At 44.6% G+C, this 18,543-nt stretch overlaps 1 protein-coding gene across 5 annotated transcripts in view; it reads right to left on the bottom strand.

The window, feature by feature from the left end:
- Window positions 1-18,543, bottom strand: part of SLC52A2 (solute carrier family 52 member 2) — a 91,475-nt gene that overhangs the window by 38,923 nt on the left and 34,009 nt on the right. For 3 of the 5 annotated variants that reach the window (XM_068237860.1, XM_068237859.1, XM_068237861.1), the window contains one exon: window positions 13,539-13,616. The gene's annotated coding sequence lies outside the window, so the exon portion shown is untranslated. Of the gene's footprint in view, window positions 1-9,210; window positions 9,462-13,221; window positions 13,303-13,538; window positions 13,617-18,543 lie in introns of those variants that run through there. The other 2 variants (XM_068237862.1, XM_068237863.1) reach the window with 2 other exon arrangements.

Raw genomic sequence — 18,543 nt, 5'->3', positions numbered from 1 at the left:
TTGGCTCAGAATTCTTAGGGTGGCCACTAATGATCCAATCTTTTTCATCCAATCTTACCATTTCTATATAATATAAGGTAACTGCCTGAAGTATCCATTCAGTATATTCACTCAATTTACCCTTATACTACATAGATTTGGTAAGATTGGATGAAAAATATTGGATCATTAGTGGCTACCATTATTGTTCCCAGCAGGACCGGCACACTGTAGCTACCATTGCTTGTGTGTATGTTTTAGCAGCAATGGGGGCTGGCCGCCGGCTGTACCTCTCTTGGTGTCATGAGTGGTGCAATGTGTCCCTCCATGGAGAAAGAGTAATTTATGTGCATGCAGGTGATCACTTTGTTTATTGGTAAAACCAGAATTGCCTCAGCTTGAAACTCAGGTTCTAGAGTTTGAGGCATTTGCTGGCAAGCTGACTAGTTTAGTCAGAGCAGGACCAATTCTATGTGGTGAATTGGCCTAGTACAAAACATACTGCAGTCTTTTTTTGGAAACCAAGATACCGGTACTCTATTTTTAACTAATGATTTTATTACTGTCAGTTTGTTATGAGGACACGATATGAATGCAGAGGGTTAATGATGGTATGGCTCCAAATTCTGCTCACTACAAATGGTAGTGGCTCAAAGATTTCACCCAGTGTACGTAAAGGCAGATGTATCACTTTTACACTTAGGAAAATGGGTGGGGGAAAGGGGGCATGGCCACCTTCAGAAAGCTATGTGAAATGTTTTGTCCTCTTCCTGCAGGTTTTCTCAAGATCACTGGGGCAGACTTACCCCAGTATTCCTTTTTCACATGTACCAAACACAGCCTGAAGGTTTGCGGATACTAAGATGCTAGTCAACTGCAAGTAATGTTATCCAATGCAGCTTCTACCAGCTATGGCACACATCAGCAACTAGTTAACACTGTTGTGGTAAGTTAGTTGTCAGAAAATGCATTGGATAATAGCAGCAGCAGGTACCTAGCATCCAGTAGCAGCCAACATTTAGTCATAATAACTAATCTCTTGGATGGCATAGCCTTAATTTATGTAAAAAACAAAATATAAATATAAAAATTTTACATACAAGGGACCCTCAAAGTTGGAGACTATATACTATAATAATGCTCCATCTAGTGGTCAGTAGAAAATAAGATCTATATTTTTATTTTTAAAAAAATGCAAACTTCAATTTGTTATTTATGGAATATTCCACGTTTGTTGAATAAAGCTCAGTGCTTTGTGTTTTCTTTTGTATAAGCATTATTTTAGTCTTCGTCGCACTGCGGTACACTTCCCCGCCGCAAGAGCCATGCAAGTCTATGGAGACTTGCACAGTTTGTGTGATGCAGGATCAAAACTGCCGCAACCTGACGCAAAGTCTGCAGTGCATTACCGCATGATCTGTGCCTATCACATGGATTATGCAGTAATGCAAGTCATTGGGCAACACAGTAAGTGTACACGATGAGAGCAAGATGAGAAACAGACCAACGGGGATCCTAGTGATGTACTTCCTGCCCATAAGGGAGTACGTCACTAGCTGGGGGGCAGGCCCATGCATATGAACATGTCGCCGCACCATGGAGAAGGGTCATATGAAGCCTAATTTCTAGAGTGCTATGCAGTGCTTGCACAGCTAATCTTAGGTGTGCGACCGGCCTTACTCTTTACAAGAAAAACCTTGCTAGAAAGAATCTATACAAAGCTGCCAGCCAACCTTCCAACTCTCATGCACACTGTTTTAGAAGCTAGACTGAGCAACACATTTTTTTTAAGTGCTTTTGAAAAGAGAGAGAACCCTGAGAATCCCCTGTGAAGAGATGGACCAGTCCAAAACCTGTCAGTGCTGTCAAATTTTTACTACCTACTGTAAGTGACAGTGGCATGGGAACAAAGTTATTTATAGTTAATGTTATGTATGGGGTAATTGCGTTGTATGCAATTTTAAAAAAAAAATCCTTTAAGTTGTGGTCATTTTAAAGAGAACCCGAGGTGTGTTTAAAGAATGTTATCTGCATACAGAGGCTGGATCTGCCTATACAGCCCAGCCTCTGTTGCTATACCAAACCCCACTAAGGTCCCCCTGCACTCTGCAATCCCTCATAAATCACAGCCGTGCTGTGAGGCTGTGTTTAAATCTGTAGTGGCAGTCTCAGCTGCTCCCCCGCCTCCTGCATAGCTCCGGTCCCTGCCCCCGTCCCTTCCCTCCAATCAGCAGGGAGGGAAGGGATGCAGGCGGGGACTGGAGTTCTGCAGGAGGCGGGGAGAGCAGCAGACTGACACTATAGAGATAAACACAGCCAGCTCTGACAAGCTGTTTGTCAGCAGCATGGCTGTGATTTATGAGGGAGTGCAGGGGGACCTTAGGGGGGTTTGGCATAGCAACAGAGGCTGGGCTGTATAGGCAGATCCAGCCTCTGTATGCAGATAATATTCTTCAAACCCACCTCGGGTTCTCTTTAAGGGATGGAGGGGAAAAAAAAAAAAAAAAACCATACCTGGGGCTTCCTTCTCGCCTTCCACCTGTGTTGCCTGAATCCTCTGCAATTCGGCCACAAAGTCCTCCAGTTTGGGACGTACTGGGCATGCGTACATGCGCTCATGTTGTGCTCCCAGCTACTGCAGCATGATGGTACGTGCATGCAGCCGGACTGCATCTACGCCGACTGAAGGAGTTTTAAGCTGTGCAGGATCCAGGCGACGCAGGTGGATGGGGAGGAATCGATGAGCCTGGAGGGGGCTGGAGGAAGCCACAGGCATGTGTAATGTGTTTTTCAAACCCCCCAATCATAGGTTCCAGAGCTGCAGCAAGGCATCCCTGGGTGACGTGGCAGATTTTCAACAAGAGACCGACCAAAGGAAACAGATTTCACAAAATAATCTGTAACCACAGCATACAACTGTGAACGGGTTTTTAAAAAGGGAGGGTGTACTAGTGCTTCATAGGACCTGCTGCTAATAGCTGCACTCCATATACTACAGGATACCCTCAAATCTTGTGGAGTCCACAGACCTTATCCAAGTCACTTTTTCTCCTAGGTGACATTTTCATCCCTTATCAATAAATGCCTTTTAAAAAAAAGGTACCTAAAGTGATATAAAAGTGGCCAGTTTAACTTACCTGTGGTTACTTCCAGCCCCCCTGTAGTCCTTCTGGTTTCGGGCCACGCATGCAGCTTTCGGAGGTGCACAGCTGCTGATCCGAGTAGAGCACAACAACTGTAAGGGACCAGAAGCATTGCAGTGTAGGAATGGTAAATGAGATGCAAATCATTTTATGCAGATTGAACATGAACCAATCAAATCCTGCTGAGGTAAAATCTGATTGATCCATTTTCAAGCTGCATAAATTTGCATTCAATTTGCATAATCATGCATCAACTCAAAATTATTTTCATCTCATTGACCATCCCGACTGCAGGGGTCTGGAAGAAGCCCCAGGTAAGTTTAACTGGCCGCCTTAAACCTTTAGGTTTAAAGAGAAACCGTAACCAAGAATTGAACTTCATCCCAATCAGTAGCTGATACCCCCTTTCCCATGTGAAAGCTATTCCTTTTCTCAAACGGATCATCAGGGAGGTCTATATGGCTAATATTGTGGTGAAACCCCTCCCACAGTGTGATGTCAGGACCATGGTCCTGGCAGTTTCCTGTCTGTGAACCTCATTGCATTGTGGGAAATAGCTGTTTACAGTTTCACACTACCAAAAAAGCAAGCAGCAGCGACATCACCTCCCAGCAGTAAAAATGTCACCATGTGATAAATGTCAGATTGTAAATCAGGAAGAGGAAAGATTTTACAATGGGCAAACACTGACTAAATCATTTACAGTGATGTGAAAAACTATTTTCCCCCTTCCTGATTTCTTATTCTTTTGCATGTTTGTCACACTTAAATGTTTCTGCTCATCAAAAACAGTTAACTATTAGTCAAAGATAACATAATTGAACACAAAATGCAGTTTTAAATAATGGTTGTTATTATTTAGTGAGAAAAACTCCAAATCTGCATGGCCCTGTGTGAAAAAGTGATTGCCCCCCCTTGTTAAATAATAACTTAACTGGTTTATCACACCTGAGTTCAATTTCTGTAGTCACCCCCAAGCCTGATTACCGCCACACCTGTTTCAATCAAGAAATCACTTAAATAGGAGCTGGCACAGAAGTAGACCAAAAGCGGCTCAAAAGCTAGACATCATGTCAAGATCCAAAGAAATTCAGGAACAAATGAGAACAAAAGTACTGTAATTGAGATCTATCCGTCTGGTCAAGGTTATAAAGCCATTTCTAAAGCTTTGGGACTCCAGTGAACCACAGTGAGAGCCATTATCCACAAATGGCAAAAACATGGAACAGTGATGAACCTTCCCAGGAGTGGCCGGCCGCCCAAAATTACCCCAAGAGCGCAGAGAAAACTCATCTGAGGGGCCACAAAAGACCCCAGGACAACATCTAAAGAACTGCAGGCCTCACTTGCCTCAATCTGGGGTTGTTTTGCTGCTTCAGGACCTGGAAGGCTTGCTGTGATAGATGGAACCATGAATTCTACTGTCTACCAAAAAATCCTGAAGGAGAATATCTGGCCATCTGTTCGTCAACTCAAGCTGAAGCGATCTTGGGTGCTGCAGCAGGACAATGAGCCAAAGCACACCAGCAAATCCACCTCTGAATGGCTGAAGAAAAACAAAATTAAGACTTTGGCGTGGCCTAGTCAACGTCCTGACCTGAATCCTATTGAGATGTTGTGGCAGGACCTTAAAAAAAGGCGGTTCATGCTAGAAAACCCTCAAATAAAGCTGAATTACAACAATTCTGCAAAGATGAGTGGGCCAAAATTCCTCCAGAGCGCTGTAAGAGACTCGTTGCAAGTTATCGCAAACGCTTGATTGCAGTTACTGCTGCTAAGGGTGGCCCAACCAGTTATTAGGTTCAGGGGGCAGTTTCTTTTTCACACAGAGTCATGTGGGTTTTGAGTTTGTTTTTTCACTAACTAATAAAAACCATCATTTAAAACTGCATTTTGTGTTCAATTATGCTATCTTTGACTAATAGTTAACGTTTTTTGATGAGCAGAAACATTTAAGTGTGACAAACATGCAAAAGAATAAGAAATCAGGAAGGGGGCAAATAGTTTTTCACATCACTGTATACATAATTAGATGCAGTAGATCAGATCGCTCTACCTCTGCTACCCAAGACAAGGTGCTGGAATCCAATGCGGCAATTCAGGATACAGGAGGAATAGAATCCGCACACCCGCAGGTAGAATCCAAGGGTTTTTATTTAGTCCAATTCACAAAAGCAGTACAATGGCTGACATGTTTCGGATCTTATCCTTACTCATAGCCTAAACATACTGACATCTAGGTGGTCCATATATACTCACACAGCTCCGCCCCTAGGTGTGTACACATATGGGAGCTTAAAGACGCAGGACTAAACCTGCAAAAGGTGCGTATACATGGAAAACCACCATCACATAGATCCTATGTACACAAAGTACAATATTAAAAATACAAATACAATACTAGAAATGTGAAATACGAAATACAAAATGCAATACTATAGAGATACAAAAATACAAAAATACAAATGTACAAAGGGAAAAGTAAAACGTTATCAGTATATAAAATTAATATCCCACCTAGCATTGAGACCATTCGGTTCCCTAGTGCCCATTTGCAGAATCCAAAAAGCCTCCCGTGTGCGTAATTTCTTGTAAAGATCACACCGTCTAAAAGGGGCAGTCACTCTCTCAATCCCCTGAAATGAAAAGCCCTCCATATTGCAATCATGTTTCTCCCTGTAGTGTCTCGCAACATTGCTAATATTATCTGTCTTCCAAGAGGCCGCATTATAATGCTCAGAGATCCTTTGTCTCAGGCAACGCGTAGTACAGCCCACATATTGTAGGCTGCAGACAGTGCATGTGACCACATAGACAACAGATTTTGTACTACAATTAATAAACTGTCGTATAGGGAAAGTTTTTCGATTAGCAACCGAGGAAACACTACGTGAAGAATGATGATGGATGCAAAAATTGCACGATGAGAGTCCACAACTATGTGACCCCAAAAGAGACAGCCAAGTAGACCGCTGGGGTGTAGCATTGGATTGAAACAAACTGGGAGAAAGAGTAGACGACAGAGAGGGAGCCCTTCTATAGGCAAATCTACAGCCTGGCTCAAGTATTTCCTGTAGCTTATCATCGGCATACAATACAAGGATATATTTCTTGATCACCCCTATAATTTGGTTATATTGTTGGCTGTAGGTGGTTGTAAAGTTTATAGGGGACTCATTAAGGTTGTGTGCAGATTCTGGATTACTTCTCAAGAGTCTATTCCTATCCCTAGAGATGGCGATTCTTTGGGCCCTATCTAGATCAAAATCAGAATAGCCTCTGGATCTGAAACGTGATCTGAGAACCGAGAATTCCTGTACAACAAATTCATCTGTAGAGCAATTCCTTCTAGCCCTGATGTATTCTCCAACTGGGACCCCTCTAAGAGTGTGCCTCGGGTGACAACTGGTAGCTTGTAATAGAGAATTCCCCACACAGGGTTTCCTATATGTTCTAGTCTCTATTCTACCTGATTCACCAGAGCCAAGAAGGGTAATATCAAGAAAGTCTATTTGTGTTTCGTTAGAAATAAAAGTGAAGGAAAGGTTGAAGTCATTGGTATTAAGGTATATCTGAAACTGTGACAAAGTTTCCTCTGTGCCCTGCCAAATTAACAAAAGGTCGTCAATGAAACGACCATACCAGATGATGGAGTCCATGAAGGGGTTCGAATCTCCAAAAATGCGGAGCTCCTCCCACCACCCCATATAGAGGTTGGCGAGAGAGGGCGAGAATTTCGCCCCCATAGAAGCTCCGCACTTCTGGAGATAGAACCCCCCATCAAATGAAAAATAATTATGTGAGAGAAGGAACTCAGTTACTACCAAAATATAAGCTTGGAGTGAGGCTGAAAAGGAGCTATAACTAGATAAATGGAACTCTAGGGCCTCCCCTGCTAAACCATGCGGAATGGAGGAATATAAAGCCCTCACATCGAGGGTTACCCATTTGTAATGTGGTTTCCATTGCACATCCTCCAAACTAGCTAAAACATGCTTGGTGTCTTTAATGAGGCCAGGAAGTCTCAAAACTAATGGCTGCAGGTGGGAATCAAGCCATTCACCCAACCTCTCCCCAAGGGACCCAATCCCAGAAACAATAGGCCTACCCTCAGGTGGGGTGGCAGGCTTGTGCACCTTGGGGAGGTGATGAAAAATGGGGATAACAGGATTCCGAACCCTGAGAAATTCAGCCATATTCTTTTTGAGTAACCCCATGGATTCCCCTATAGAGATCAGTTGGTCAAACTCAAGCTTATAGTCAAAGGTGGGGTCCCCGGGAAGATGTATGTAAGTATTTGGATCCTGAAGCTGGCGCATAGCCTCCGCCTTATAGTCGGTGGCATTAAGCACTACAACCGCCCCCCCCTTGTCAGCATTCCTGATGACAATGTCAGATCTAGACTTCAAATTCTCCAGTGCCTGCCGTTCCAAAGGGGTTAGGTTATGTCTGACTCTACTATTATCCGCTAGGAGTTTCAAATCTTTTTCTACTAGGTCCTGAAAAGTTTCTACCGGTGAGGATCTGCAGTACACTGGATAATAATCACGATTGAGAGGGAGCGGTAAAGTTACATCCTCTATGCTGATGAGACCAACATTCTCCGATGCTAAATGTTGTGCCGTGGCTAAAGTACAAGTATCAAAAAACAAAGGTATAGGGTGTAGTGGTACCAAAGTACGGTGGGATAGTGCATTGGGAGTAGTTTGTGTAAGGAAGTGTTTCTTCAGTAGGAGTGTTCTAATAAATTTATTGACATCCTTCAACGTGTCAAAAAGACTAAATTTACAAGCAGGGACAAAATTTAAACCCCTAGAGAGAAGTGAGATCTCTTCCTGTGATAAAATAGCATCAGAGATGTTGATCACATTCATAGGTTGAATCACCATCTTTTTCCTGTGTTTTCGCCCCCCTCTCCGCGTCCTCCTCCCCCCGGAGTCTGTCGGGACCTGTGCCATCTCCGTTTGGACTTCTTGGGTCGTCTGGGACGAGGGTTCTGGTCCAAAGGGGATAAATCGGGGTGTAACCTAGAAAATTCGTCCCGATTAGGACCTGTCTGTCCCGACACATCAGACAAATCCGACTGATCGTCAGAGTTCTCTGGAGAGCTAAAACTGACACGCTTAGTGGGGGTTCTGGGGGGGTGTTTCAAGATGGGTTTGGGATTATTAGATCCAATAGGGCGAACCCTTCCTGAGGAGCTCCACCTGCCCCATTCATAAACGAGACCATCCCGGTAGTCTCCCACATCCCTCAAATATTTAGACCTTTTCAAATTCATAATGCTAGCCTCCAATTTAGCCACATTCTCCTTTAGTTTGTTATTAAGGTCATCATATATGTCTGTGTCGTAGAACTTGTCGATCTCAGTCCGCGTACGCGAAATTTCAAGGTTGAGGTCGACAAGTCTACGCTCCTCATACACCACTATAAGTTTCATCAATCTTAATGAACAATCGGATAAAATTTCATTCCATTCTATCAAAAATCTGTCACAATACACAGTAGTAGGGAATTGTTTGATTCTGAGACCCCGTGGTATGATCCCCTCCGCCACATATTGCTTCAATGCGGTGAGGTCCCACCAGAGCTTAGTCTCTTTGTTGAGTTGATATTCCAAATGGGTAAATGCAGATTTAAGAGATAAGTCCACCTCATCCTCAAGGACTTTAGGTGTTCTAGAAAAAACCGTAACAAACTTATTGGCCCTCCTAGAATCACAACCCAAATCAGACTGGGTCAGAAGTTTCTGACTTGAAAAGTCACTATTCTGCGTCTGTTTAGATGTGGATGATAAGGGCCCCGCATCCGCGGGGGTCCTAAAAGTCTGTTCAGCCCCAGTATTGAGGCCATGTCCATTTAAGAGGTGTTGTGGAAAAGTGGCTTGATCAGAGATATCACAGTTAACAGAGTGCTGGCCATTAACACGTGATCCCACAATGGATGAATGGGAGGGGTACAGGGGCATAGATGGAGTCCCTGGAAAATAAAGAGAGGGGGTTGTCGAGGTTGGACGGCCAAAAACAGGGCCGTAGGTAGGGGCAAAGCAAGTGGCAGTGGAAGAGGCAGTAGAGTTAAAGTTACTCACATGTTGTGAAGTATTGTGTAGTATTCCGCCTCCACCGCTCATGCCCTGCGTCGAGGGAAGATGCTGTGAGTTCCCTGATCCAGAGAGAGATGGCCCAGCATTCAAAACGGGCATATTCAGCTGTAAAGAAGCGGCCTGCAACCGCCGCAAGATCTCCGGTGTAAGAAGCTGGGAAACCCGTTCGTCCAGCATGATCTGCGTCATAGGGCTAGGGTCCAATCCGGAGCCAGCATCTCTCATGGCCAATCCAGTCACAGGTATCTCCCCACCAAGAGAAGCAGGATCAGACCGCTGCTCCAATTGGCCATCTGGAACCAGCTCAGCCAGTCCTGGAGCGCTCCGCTGCGTCTGCTGGACAGTCACTCCCTCCGTGGAACTTCGAGCAGCACTCCCAGCACCTAACGCAGACACTTCCGCCTGGACAGCCGCAGCACACGGGGCAGAGTCACCGGAGGTCACCTCCCGGGGAGCCAAGATCTGTGGGACACCAGTCTGCATAGGTGGATTATTAAAAGCACCATCATCGCGGGTATGTAGCAAGTCTTGCGTACAGATATCAGACGTAGACGGCAGCAATGTGACTTGGCTGCGTGTTATTCTCTGCGCCATGATGGTGAAACTGCTTTGTCAAAGATTGGCATGTGAAGCTTCTAGTCGGCCAGGAAAACACACAATGGACAGAGGGAGCAATCAAAAAGCCATAGGATAGATGCAGTAGATCAGATCGCTCTACCTCTGCTACCCAAGACAAGGTGCTGGAATCCAATGCGGCAATTCAGGATACAGGAGGAATAGAATCCGCACACCCGCAGGTAGAATCCAAGGGTTTTTATTTAGTCCAATTCACAAAAGCAGTACAATGGCTGACATGTTTCGGATCTTATCCTTACTCATAGCCTAAACATACTGACATCTAGGTGGTCCATATATACTCACACAGCTCCGCCCCTAGGTGTGTACACATATGGGAGCTTAAAGACGCAGGACTAAACCTGCAAAAGGTGCGTATACATGGAAAACCACCATCACATAGATCCTATGTACACAAAGTACAATATTAAAAATACAAATACAATACTAGAAATGTGAAATACGAAATACAAAATGCAATACTATAGAGACACTACAGGGAGAAACATGATTGCAATATGGAGGGCTTTTCATTTCAGGGGATTGAGAGAGTGACTGCCCCTTTTAGACGGTGTGATCTTTACAAGAAATTACGCACACGGGAGGCTTTTTGGATTCTGCAAATGGGCACTAGGGAACCGAATGGTCTCAATGCTAGGTGGGATATTAATTTTATATACTGATAACGTTTTACTTTTCCCTTTGTACATTTGTATTTTTGTATTTTTGTATCTCTATAGTATTGCATTTTGTATTTCGTATTTCACATTTCTAGTATTGTATTTGTATTTTTAATATTGTACTTTGTGTACATAGGATCTATGTGATGGTGGTTTTCCATGTATACGCACCTTTTGCAGGTTTAGTCCTGCGTCTTTAAGCTCCCATATGTGTACACACCTAGGGGCGGAGCTGTGTGAGTATATATGGACCACCTAGATGTCAGTATGTTTAGGCTATGAGTAAGGATAAGATCCGAAACATGTCAGCCATTGTACTGCTTTTGTGAATTGGACTAAATAAAAACCCTTGGATTCTACCTGCGGGTGTGCGGATTCTATTCCTCCTGTATACTGTATACATAATTATTGTAAAATTTAAGCACTTTTTTAATTACATTACTTTCACTGGAGTTACTCTTTAACTGGCTGCCTTCACTTTAGGTTTCATTTAAGCACCAAACAAGCAAGAAAATACTTAAATCATTTTGACAGTACTTTTCACCTATGGTACTTCTTTCTCGTATGCGTTCAATTACCGATGCTAAATTATTTTAAACGGTAGCAAAATAGGCAGACGCGCTTGGCCAGTAAAGCAGCCCTTTTGTTTTCTCATTTTTTTTTGCCTGATGAAGCGGGGTTGTGACCTGCGAATTGTGTTGCGATTTGGAGCACAAAATAAATGTTATTTGAAAAGAACTGTTCTAAAGGTGCATACACACAGACTATAGTCTTTGGAAAAAGATCACAGACCAATCTTACCCCCTTCCATGTAGTATGAGAGCCATACTCTACACAGTCTATTCTATGGAGCTGAACTCCCCATCAAAAAAAAAAATCTTTGCAAGATGCTGCACACAAACATGCTGCACACACTCAAAAGATCTGTAGCTGCAAAAGATCTGTTCCTGCCAAAAATCCATTCCTGCAAATTGCAATGATAGTCTATGAGATCTGCAGATCATCATACACATGATTTAACTGACATTCATCTGCAGATCAGATCCACCAGGATGGATTTTCAGATCTGCGGATGATTGCTTGATCTGCAGATGAATGTCAGTTAAATCATGTGTGTATGATGATCTGCAGATCTCATAGACTATCATTGCAATTTGCAGGAATGGATTTTTGGCAGGAACAGATCTTTTGCAGATACTGATCTTTTGTGTCTGTACAGCATCTATGTGTGCAGCATCTTGCAAAGATTTTTTTCTGATGTGGAGTTCAGCTCCATAGAAAAGACTGTGTAGGTATGGCTCTCATACTACATGAAGGGTGGTAAGATTGGTCTGTGATCTTTCATTTTCCAAAGACTATAGTCTGATGTGTGTATGAGCCTTTAGGCTTCTTGCACACTGCAAGCGATTCCGATTCAGATTCCGCTTTTTAATCAGTTTTTACCTCCGATTCAGATTTGCAGTGTGCAAGGAGCAAACTGCAAATCTGAATCTGAATCGGAAGTAAAAACAGATTAAAAAGCGGAATCTGAATCTGAATTGCTTGCAGTGTGCAAGAGGTCTGTTTGTCTACGAGGGAGGCAAGTCCACCTTAACTTCCCGGTTTTAAACAGACTTTAGATGTTTTTACTCTATTTGGCGCCTCTTTTACAAAAACTTGCATCCAGTCTAGTCCGCCCCTGGTATAGCCCCATATTTTTCCTATCTTCTTAACCTGAGTGGGGTCAGGTCATAATTCTCCCCACCTGCACTATCAGTGGTTGCCTGTGTGGTAACGCACTTTTGTGAGTATAACCCTTGTTGCTTTTATACAATATCCATACAACTGCATTAAATACTACACCATATTGGGCTCTCTGTTTCCTATCTTCCTCTATCTACATAACAAAGATGCTAATTCACTAAGCTTTCAGTAATCCGCTTCATGTTCTCATATGACCCAGTTAAGGATTGTAAACTTTTGCCATTAAACAGAAAACAGAACAATGCTACTCCAGGTTTAATGGATCTTTCATTTTCTCCAGCTCAGGTGTACCTGAAGGTCCCCATTTTCCATCGAGAGATTAAGCAATCGATTTTACTGAGCAACCGAAAACCACGTGGTCGATTGACAGTAAATAGACTAGTGGCTTACACACTGCGAGATCCTGCCAATTCTCCCTCACTAATGGATCTGAACGATGTTGTGGCTCAATGCTCTGAAACCAAAAATCAGTTTTGTGTCAATCAAAATCACGTGAGCATTAGCCAATTCCTTTATGACCGTCAGATATTTTCCCTGCTGCTCAACCGAGTGAATTTGTTGATTCGGGCAGATATCGGCCAATTTCCATCAATCAAGCAGAACGGAGAATCATCAATTTTTCCGCCAATACAATCAGACCTGTGGTGTCAGTACAAAAATCATTCAACTCCGACTCCTCAGTTTATGAAACCACCGACTCCGACACCAAGTACCCAATTTTGCTCCGACTCCTTGACTCTGACTACTACTCCACATCCCTTGCATGGCTATGGAAGGGTTACAAAAATCATCCAACTCCTGAGTTTATAAAACCAGCGACTCCAGCTCCAGCTACCCAGAAATTGCTCCAACTCAGACTCCTCAGCCCTGAATACGATAATCGAATTGAATGGTTGAAACAGAAAAATAGAGTAAATCATAGGCACCCTTAGTAAAAATTACCCCACAGAGATTTTACCTTCCACCTCAAGGTGATGCACACAGAAACCAGTCAGATCTCCTCACTATAGACAGACACACACACCGCAGGCTGACATGACAAAAGAAAGTAGTTATGAAACTTGTGGAGTGAGCTCCTCCCACCTCAGGGTGGCACAGACAGAATGGAATCTGTCTCTCCTCAGGGCAATGCAGACAGGTTAATATCCGCTCCTCTTCCTGCAAGGTGATAGCAACGGAAAGGAATCGATGGGATGTGAAGTTTGCTTGTTCCACTACAGAGGTCATCAATGAACAATGAACGGTATCCCTCATTCTCTAGAGTCCGTCTCTTACCTGCCGAGCGTGGGTTAGAGGTCACCATGCGCGTTAAGCCGCTTCGTAATGTCAAGACATCTCAGTCGCTATGCTGATCTGCAGGGGGGAAAAAGCAGAAAACCACAAAGTTCAACTTCACACCTTTTATCGCCAGAGGCTAATAAATTAATTAAGTAAATCACACATTAACTCTGCTTGCTCCAGCACATGCAATCACCCCACAACGCTTACAGGATGAATGAGTGATAGGCACCTGTGAGAATCACACAACTTAAAGTGGACCTGTAGTCAGAACTTCCTATCTGCTCTAAAAAGATAAGGAAGAGCATAACCACCTTTAAAGAGAAACATTTCTTTGCTACAGCTGATACAAATCCTGCAATAAATCTGCAATGTATCTACTTCCTGCTTTCATGGAAGCAGACATAAGGTTAACATCCTGTGTTTACAAATTGGCTTCTCTGCTGAGGCAGCCAGGTAACACACCTGAGAGATCAAATTACAGTTAAGAATAGTTACAGATGAGGGGGAATGAGACTAAACTCTCTAAATACATAAAAGGTTCATTTCTCTAAGCTTTCCTTCTGTCCTGTGCAAGAGTTCAGGTCCTATTTAAATTAAGTAACACCAAATAATGATTTGATGCTGGGCGTTTAAATGGAACTGAACATACATGATATATAAACAAATCATCGTACATGAGGATAGACACTGCATGTCCTATTCCTGCATTGCAGGGCTGTGTAGTCAGTGCAAAAATCATCCGACTCAGACTCGTCAGTTTATGAAACCACCGACTTCAGGTACCCAAAACTGCCCTGACTCCTCGAATCCGACTCCACAGCCCTGGCGAATTAGGTACTGATACTAAAAAGCACTTACCTGCCATAAATCTTCCTTTCAAACCTTGGCAGGAAGCAGCTGAGCCAAGTGTGCCCTTTGACCTCGCCACTCCCCTGGCCCGCCCCTTCCATAAGTGACAAGATACAGGACATTTATATTGCGCTTTTCTCCTGAGCGCCTAGCACCACTAGGGTGCACTCAGTAGGCAGTAGCAGTGTTAGGGAGTCTTGCCCACCCTCTCCTTACTGAATAGGTGCTGGCTTATTGAACAGGAAAAGCCGAGATTCGAACCCTGGTCTCCTGTGTCAGAGGCAGAGTCCTTAACCAGTACCCTATACAGCCCTTCCTCTGTCTTGGTACAGGAGGGCAGGTGGAAGTGTCAGTGAGCTATTCCACCTGCGTGCCACACATTCAGACTAGCATGTAACAGCACACAGGGGACCACATAGGGCTCCTGGGAATACAGTGTGGTGGGGTCGGTAGGGGAGGTGGTCAGAAATACTGGCAGAACGCTATGTTTTGTAGATAAGGTAAAGATAGAGGCAGCCATCTTGTTTCAGACTCAAATATTTCCTAAAAGGATGCAAAACCTGAGGGAACTGACGTAAATGTAGTGAGTGTGATGAGGAAAAAAAAAAAAACATACCAGAACACAGAGACTCGTAACAAAATGTATCTACAGACTGCGTGTCCGATCTTTGCAAGAAAAAGGCTCTTACCTCCTCTATATGGGAACTCAGTGGGAGATGTGGGCGATCTCTGAGAGAATTTGGTCTGCCTCAGTACAATGTCCAGCGCTTCCGAGATTTCCTGACAAATACCACATGGTTGTCATAGAAGTATATGCAGTTCCATAAGCCTCAGAGGACATAATTAAATCAAGGTCTTCAGACAATAGCTGTTAGCAGAGCAGCGGTCAAAAGATCAGCATACAAACACAGCCCCAAACCCAGTAAATATAGAAACACAAGGCATTCCCAGAGCATACACTTGAAATCGGCGCCGGTAGACTTGGGCGCAGGATACAGCCGGTATATGGCTGATCCTGCTTCTGCACAAGTCCAGGCCGTGTTAATTACTATTCCCCCTCCAGGCCGTCAAGGATAGTGGGGAATTATAGAATTTGGCTTCCAGCGATTGCTGGCGGCCGAATTATTGCGTTTTAAAAACAACTTCAGCTCAGTCTTCTGAGGGCGCCAACATTACTCACTGAGCACGCTATAGCTGTAATTCCTATTGCAGTCTATGGTGGCGCCGGCTGCTCCCAAATCTACCTGCGCTGAAAAGCACCGCTCCGCTCCCAGGAGCTCCACAGTGTAACACAGGCTGCACCACACCGCAATTCTGTCCATAAGCAAGACACCAAGCAGAGGCCCAGCACAAACATCCCCAATGACAAGCAGGAACCGCTTACCAAATGCACTAGCAAGCCTCTGGCGCTTGAAACCCCTGGCCAACTTGACACAAATGGATGCTGCCCTATACAGTATATTTCCTTTTAAACAATACCAGTTGCTTGGTAATGATGCTCTAATGAGTAATCGTGAGTGCTTACTCGTGATTCAAATGAGCTTTAATTGCTGCAGCTGAGCGGCTGTATGAGAATGGGTTATTTACCCATAATTCCGCCGTCTGCCCTGCGTTCCAACAGCTTGCACGCGTCCTATTGGGCACGCTGCAAGCCTCACCAAGGCGCACTTCCTCTTTCAAGCCAGAAGGAGGAAGTGCGCCTTGGTAAGGCTTGCAACAAGACCAATCAGACGCATGCAAGCTGTTGGAATGCAGTGCGGACGGCGGAATTATGGGTAAATAACCCATTCTCATACAGCCGCTCAGCTGCAGCAATTAAAGCTCATTTGAATCACTCGTGATTACTCGTGAGAGCATCACTGCTGCTTGGCAGTCATGCTGATCTCTTTGGCTCCCAAAGTGTCTGAATCACACACCTCAACCAAGCATGCACTAATCTTGTTAGATTTTTGTCACAAACATCTGATCTGCATGCTTGTTCAGGGTCTATGGCTTAAAGTGTTAGAGGCAGTGGATCAGCAGGACTGCCAGGCAATGTGCATTGTTTAAGCGCCTTTTACACTTAAAGGAAACCAGAGATAACCTACTATAAAGATTTTATACTCACCCGGGGACTTTATCCAGCCCCATGAGCACGGATGAGTCCCTAGCCGTGATCAGTCCCAGTAATCCTGCTCAGAAGAGCCGGCATGAGGCCTGAGCAGGATTACCGGGACTGATCGCGGCTGAACGGAGGCACCCAGGAGGGAGACGCATCCATGCTCATGGGGCTGGAAAAAGCCCCGGGTGGGTATATAATCTTTATAGTAGGACATGTATGGTACACTTTAAAGTTTTGAGATGTTTTATACTCACCTGGGGCTTCCTTCAGCCCCCTTGAGGCTGATCGGTCCCTCACCATCTCCCGGGCCTCTCCTGTCCCCCGCTGGACAGCCTGGTACTCTGGCCTATTCACACTTTGTTGTGCATGCGCGGCTTGGTCATGCACGACTCAGTTGCACTCCTGAGGCCGGAAGTGTTCTGCGCCTGTGCAGAGCGAGACGGGGGAGTGCAACTCGCCCAGAGCACTGGGTCGTCCAGCGGGGGACAGGAGCAGCCCAAGAAGACTGCGAGGGACTAAGCAGTGTCAAGGGGGCTGGAAGAAGCCCCAGGCAAGTACAAAACAGGAGACGACTTTCGTTTCAGGTTTTATACTTGCCAGATTATCCTGAATCTGCATTCTACAACATTCTGCATTCTAGAGGCTGGATAGTGTACTGGTTAAGGGCTCTGCCTCTGACACAGGTGAACTGGGTTCAAATCTCAACTAGTATTTCTGAGCAACTCCGCTACTGACCCCGCCAAACTGTATTTCCAGGAGCCCTATGTGGCCCACGCTGTGCTGTCACTAGTGTGAGTGCATGGCATACAAGTGGAACAGCTTGGACCATCCAGCTCACTGACACTTCCACCCTGACCAAGAGAGAGGAAGGGCCACAAAGTGGCTGGATAGTGTACTGGTTAAGGGCTCTGCCTCTGGCACAGGAGACCAGAGTTCAAATCTCGGCTCTTCCCAGTAAGTCAGCACCTATCCAGACTTTGGCCAAGACTCCCTCACACTGCTACTGCCTACTGAGCGTGCCCTGGTGGCTGCAGCTCCGGCGCTTTGAGTCCGCTAGGAGAAGAGTGCAATATAAATGTTCTGAATCTGGCCAGGATGTTTACAATGGCATGCTAAGTGATCCAATAAAAGTCAACTCAAGAGACAAACAGGGATGCACCCACTAGACCACTATATTCATGATAGTAATGGATCTGATCATGAGAAAGACATGCCTTAGAAATATAATTGAACTACAATGGCGGCTGATACAACATATAGAGGATCTCGACTTTGCAGATGTTTGTTTACTTTTCCAAAATTTCCAACGTATGGAAATAGTTAGCCCATCTACTAGAGGAGAGCAGGAAGGTGGGTTTGATAATTAACTGCAAGAAAACTAAAGAGATGCGATTAAACAGCAATGTAGATCCTAAACGAAAGTTTCAAGTGTATGGAAAATATATAGGTACCCTGACTGAGTTTCAGTATCTGGGCAACCTGATGACAATGGATGGTGGTGCCAGTGCTGATGTTAAAAGCCAAATCTAGAAGGCGAACGCAGCCTTTGTACAACTGTATCAAATTTGGAGATCCCGTGAGATTTCCACATCTGTATGGATGTGAGACATGGAAGGTGACAGCAGAGGTAACAACAAGCCTCCAAACCTTTATAAACCGCTGCCTTCAAAGAATGCTAAACCTCTGGTGGCCAAATGTAATTCCAAATAAAGAGTTGTGGGAAAGAACCCAAGAACAACAAGTGGACCTGCAGATCAAGCGCAGAAAATGGAGATGCATTCGCCATACTCTTCGCAAGGACAAATCATTTAAGAACGAAGCCTTGAAGGAAGTATCAAGCAAATGAGCCTCCCCATGATATACTTACCTGGGGCTTCCTCCAGCCCCTTGCAGCTGACATGTCCCACACAACAGCTCCATTTGCAGCCGCCAGCCCGGGTTCCCGCATGGTGCAAAGGCCGACCGCCTCTACTGCGCCTGCGCAAGTCCCGCTGTCAATTAAGTCCACATTTTCTGCAGCGTACTGCGCAGGTGCAGTAGTTCTGCGCC

This window comes from Hyperolius riggenbachi, chromosome 5 (genome assembly GCF_040937935.1).
Source record: "Hyperolius riggenbachi isolate aHypRig1 chromosome 5, aHypRig1.pri, whole genome shotgun sequence".
NCBI lineage: Eukaryota > Metazoa > Chordata > Amphibia > Anura > Hyperoliidae > Hyperolius > Hyperolius riggenbachi.
This window is presented reverse-complemented; position numbering and strand designations above follow the sequence as displayed.